The following is a 5,041-nucleotide window of genomic DNA, read 5'->3' on the forward strand; positions in this document are numbered from 1 at the left end:
TTCCAGCCATCCAGTGGTTGCTTCCACCATTGTAAGCACATGGCACTTGCCTTGGCGGGTTCGTGGGAGTGTGATATAGTCAATCTGCCAGGCCTCCCACTGTTTATATTTCAGCCATCGCCCTTCGTACGACAGGGGTTTTAGCTGCTTGGCTTGCTTAATTGCAGCACATGTTTCACATTCATGGATAACCTGTGCGATAGTGTCCATGGTCAAGTCCACCCCTCGATCTCGAGCCCATCTATATGTTGCATCTCTTCCCTGATGGCCTGAGGTATCGTGGGCCCACTGAGCCATAAATAGCTCACCCCTACGTTGCCAGTCCAGGTCCACCTGAGACACTTCAATCTTGGCGGCCTGATCTGCCTGCTGATTGTTTTGATGTTCTTCAGTGGCCCGACTCTTGGGTACATGAGCATCTACGTGACGTACTTTTACCACTAGCTTCTCTATCCGAACAGCGATATCTTGCCACAGTGCGGCAGCCCAAATGGGTTTACCTCTGCGCTGCCAGTTGCCCTTCTTCCATTGCTGTAGCCACCCCCATAGGGCATTTGCCCCCATCCATGAGTCAGTATAGAGATAGAGCACTGGCCACTTTTCTCTTTCAGCAATATCTAATGCTAGCTGGATGGCTTTCACCTTCGCAAACTGACTCGATTCACCTTCTCCTTCAGCAGTTTCTGCAACTTGTCGTGTAGGACTCCATACAGCAGCTTTCCACCTTCGATGCTTTCCCACAATGCGACAGGACCCATCAGTGAACAGGGCATATTGCCTCTCATTTTCTGGCAGTTTATTATACAGCGGGGCCTCTTCAGCCCATGTCACCTCCTCCTCTGGTGACATTCCAAAATCTTTGCCTTCTGGCCAGTCCATGATCACTTCCACAATTCCTGGGCGACTGGGGTTTCCTATGTGAGCTCGTTGTGTGATCAGTGTGGCCCACTTACTCCATGTGGCATCAGTTGCATGATGTGTAGAGGGAAATTTTCCCTTTGAACATCCAGCCTAGCACTGGCAGTCAGGGTGCTAAGAGGAGCTGTGTCTCAGTACCAACCACTTCTGAGGCGGCTCAAACTCCTTCATATGCTGCCAATTTCTCTTTTTCAGTTGGAGTATAGAGAGCCTCAGATCCTCTGTATCCCGACTCCAAAACCCCAGGGGTCGGCCTTGGGTCTCCCCAGGTGCTTTCTGCCCAAGGCTCCAGGTAGGGCCATTCTCCCCAGCTGCATGTAGAGCACATTTTTAACATCTGGTCCTGTCCGGACTGGCCTAAGGGCTACTACATGAACAATCTCCCGCTTAATTTGTTCAAAGGCTTGTCGTTGCTCAGGCCCCCATTTAAAATCGTTCTTCTTCCGGGTAACTTGGTAGAGAGGACTTACAATTTGACTGTAATTTGGAATATGCATTCTCCAAAAGCCCACAACACCTAAGAAAGCCTGTGTTTCCTTTTTATTAGTCGGTGAGGACATAGCTGCTATTTTGTTGATCACGTCCGCAGGGATCTGACGACGCCCATCTTGCCATTTTACTCCTAAGAACTGGATTTCCTGCGCAGGTCCCTTGACCTTACTTTCTTTTATGGCAAAGCCAGCCTTCAAAAGGATTTGGATTATTTTCTTCCCTTTCTCAAAAACTTCTTCTGCCGTGCTGCCCCATATGATGATGTCATCAATATATTGCAGGTGCTCTGGAGCTTCACCTTTTTCTAGTGCAGTCTGGATCAGTCCATGGCAAATAGTGGGGCTGTGTTTCCACCCCTGGGGCAGTTGATTCCAGGTGTACTGGACGCCCCTCCAAGTGAAAGCAAACTGTGGCCTGCACTCCGCTGCCAAAGGAATGGAGAAAAATGCATTAGCAATGTCAATTGTGGCATACCACTTAGCTGCCTTTGATTCCAGTTCATATTGAAGCTCTAACATATCTGGCACAGCAGCGCTCAGCGGTGGCGTGACTTCATTCAGCCCACAATAATCTACTGTTAGTCTCCATTCCCCATTAGACTTCCGCATGGGCCATATGGGACTATTAAAGGGTGAGTGAGTCTTGCTGATCACTCCTTGGCTCTCCAATTGGCAAATCAGCTTATGGATGGGGATCAGGGAGTCTCGGTTGGTGCGATATTGCCGCCGGTGCACCGTCGTGGTAGCAGTTGGCACCTGTTGTTCTTCAACCTTCAGCAACCCCACAACCGAAGGGTCTTGGGAGAGACCAGGCAGGGTAGACAGCTGTTCAGTGCCCTCCGTCTCCAAGGCAGCTATACCAAAGGCCCAACGGTACCCTTTTGGGTCCTTGAAATACCCCCTCCTGAGATAATCTATACCAAGGATGCACGGGGCCTCTGGGCCAGTTGCAATGGGGTGTTTATGCCACTCATTCCCGGTTAGACTCATTTCGGCTTCCAATACGGTTAGCTCTTGGGATCCCCCTGTCACACCAGAGATACAGATGGGTTCTGCCCCTTTATAACTTGATGGCATTAGGGTACATTGTGCACCAGTGTCTACTAGAGCCTTATATTCCTGTGGGTCTGACGTGCCAGGCCATCGAATCCACACTGTCCAGTAGACTCGGTTGTCCCTCTCCTCCACCTGGCTGGAGGCAGGGCCCCTCTAATCCTGGTTAGAATATCCGTTACTCACTTTTCGCACACATGAATCAGAAGTCCCTTCAAGAGGATCAGAAATGAGATCGGCCCATCTACTGCGCCCGGGGGACTGCTCACGGGAAACTGGAGCAGCAGTTTTCCAAGAAGAATCTTCTTTTCTGGTTGCTTTTTCTCGCAACTCCCGTACCCGTGCATCCAGGACTGAGGTAGGTTTTCCATCCCACTTCCTCATGTCCTCTCCATGGTCACGCAGGTAAAACCACAGGTTAGCCCGTCGTGTGTACTTTGTCTCTCCTCTCTCTTGGGCAGAGGAATGCTTAGGCCCAATAACTGCAATGCAGGCCTGTACAGGTGAGGAGGAGGACATATCCACTTTGAATTGCTGGAACTCTCGGGACAATTCCTCTACAGCTGAGACACAGGCCCATAGGGAGGAAGAGAGACTTCCTTCGTATTGCCGGAGTTGGACAGCCAATTCATCCACCGTTTGTCCATAGCCTTCTTTCCAGGACATTACTGCCAATGAGTTGGCATAGGTTGGTGGTGCACTTCGTAGAAACTTCCACTACATCGGCTGTGTGCATTGGATTTCATCTGAATCTGTGGGTGACTGCACATTTTCTGGATCATTATAAATCACCTCCAGCACGGCTAATTCCCTCAGGTACTGGATACCTCTCTCCATGGTGGTCCACTTGCCTTGGTGACATGTAACTTCATCCCTGAAGGGGTATCTTTCCTTTACACCTAACAGAAGTTGCCTCCAGAGGCTGAGGACTTGTGTTTTTCTCCCAATCGCCTTGTCGATACCCCCTTCTCTAGACAGAGATCCCAACTGCTTGGCTTCCTTACCCTCTAATTCCACACTACTAGCCCCATTATCCCAGCATCGGAGCAGCCAGGTAACAATGTGCTCACCTGGGTGGCGGCTAAAATCTTTTCGCATGTCACGCAACTCACTCAGGGATAGAGATCGGGTAATTATTTCAGGTTCTGCCTCTTCCTCCTGTTCTCGTGATGACCCTGGTTCATCTTCATCTCTCACTAAGCGAACTGATTTCTTTGTGTGTTTCTTTTTCTGTACAGGGGCGACTGATACTGGCACAGGTTGGTTCTCTGGTTTAGCTGCAGTATCTGTTACCAGGGTAGGGGCAGCCACGGTGTCTGTTGTCGGGGTAGGGACAGCCATGGTGCATGTTGTCCTGTTTTCCATCTTTTCCCCCTTTTCCCCCTGAGGGTGCTGCATAATATCAAGCAGTGTTTGGTAGATACTGGCCAGGGCCCAGCACAGTGCAGCAAGTTGTATGTCTTTGGAATAGCCACAGCATTTTTCTTTCAAATATTCTACCACTTCATGAGGGTTCTGTAGTTGTTCGGGAGTGAACTTCCAAGCCACTGGAGGTGAGAAGTTCTCTAGATACCTGCCCATATCCTCCCACATGCTGTGCCACCCATGAATATCCAGCTTTGGGGCAGATCTCTGGGTGGTACTCTTAAAGAGCCTTTTTGTAGCCCTAAACAAGACCTGAAACATATTCAGGAGGCATAGCACTAACAGCACACTGGCTTGCGCATCCCAAGGATATTCAAAATTCTCAAAAGCTGTTGTAATTAGTCGGAAGGAGAAAAGGGAGGCAAATGGACAGGGGGGAAGTATCCCCCCCTAACTTCCCCATGGGTTGGGTGTAATTACCAATAAAATCCGACAGAAGGTGCCCAAAGTCTGGAAATGATATCACTGCCTCATACAGATACCAGCCTAACCTCATGACCAGTGATGTAATCATTTCACAAGTCGACATTGCCCAGTACAGCAAAATGATAATCCCAATCACTCTCCCAGAGATGAGATACGCAACTACAGGCAATACATAAAGCATATAAGAACTTACAAAACGCCACCATGTAAACAGCTGAATCAACATTGTGACTAACATCTATTTATCTAGTATAAGAAATGCGTATGACAAATTTGTTTCAACACGCTCTGGCCAGATCTGTCGTTATCTCAACCCTTCGTGCCCCACGTTGGGCGCCAAAAAGGACTGTCGTGGTTTCAGCCCAGCCGGTAATAAAGGACCATGCGGCCGCTCGCTCACTCCTCCCGCCCCCCTCCGGTGGGATAGGGGGGAAGACGGAGGAGAGGAAAAAAACAAACCTGGAACCTCGAGGGTTGAGGTAAAGGCAGTTTACTGGAACAACACAAAAAAATTGCAACAACAACAACGGTACTAATGAAAAAGTATACAAAAAGAGTGATGCACAGTGCAACTGCTCCCCACCCGGGACCCGACGCTCTGCCACTTCCCCCACCGAAAAGAAGAGCCCACCCCCCGGCCCGCTCCCCCTTTATATACTGAGCATGATGTCACATGGTATGGAATAGCTCCTTGGCCAGTTCAGGTCAGCTGCCCCGGCTATGCCCCC

At 49.7% G+C, this 5,041-nt stretch overlaps 1 protein-coding gene across 1 annotated transcript in view; it reads left to right on the forward strand.

The window, feature by feature from the left end:
• The window catches only part of DCP2 (decapping mRNA 2), a 28,635-nt gene that overhangs the window by 19,155 nt on the left and 4,439 nt on the right, over positions 1–5,041 (forward strand). The gene's annotated exons all lie outside the window — the stretch shown is intronic.

The sequence above is a fragment of the Haliaeetus leucocephalus genome, unplaced genomic scaffold, assembly GCF_000737465.1.
Source record: "Haliaeetus leucocephalus isolate CR32 unplaced genomic scaffold, Haliaeetus_leucocephalus-4.0 Scaffold167, whole genome shotgun sequence".
Lineage (NCBI taxonomy): Eukaryota > Metazoa > Chordata > Aves > Accipitriformes > Accipitridae > Haliaeetus > Haliaeetus leucocephalus.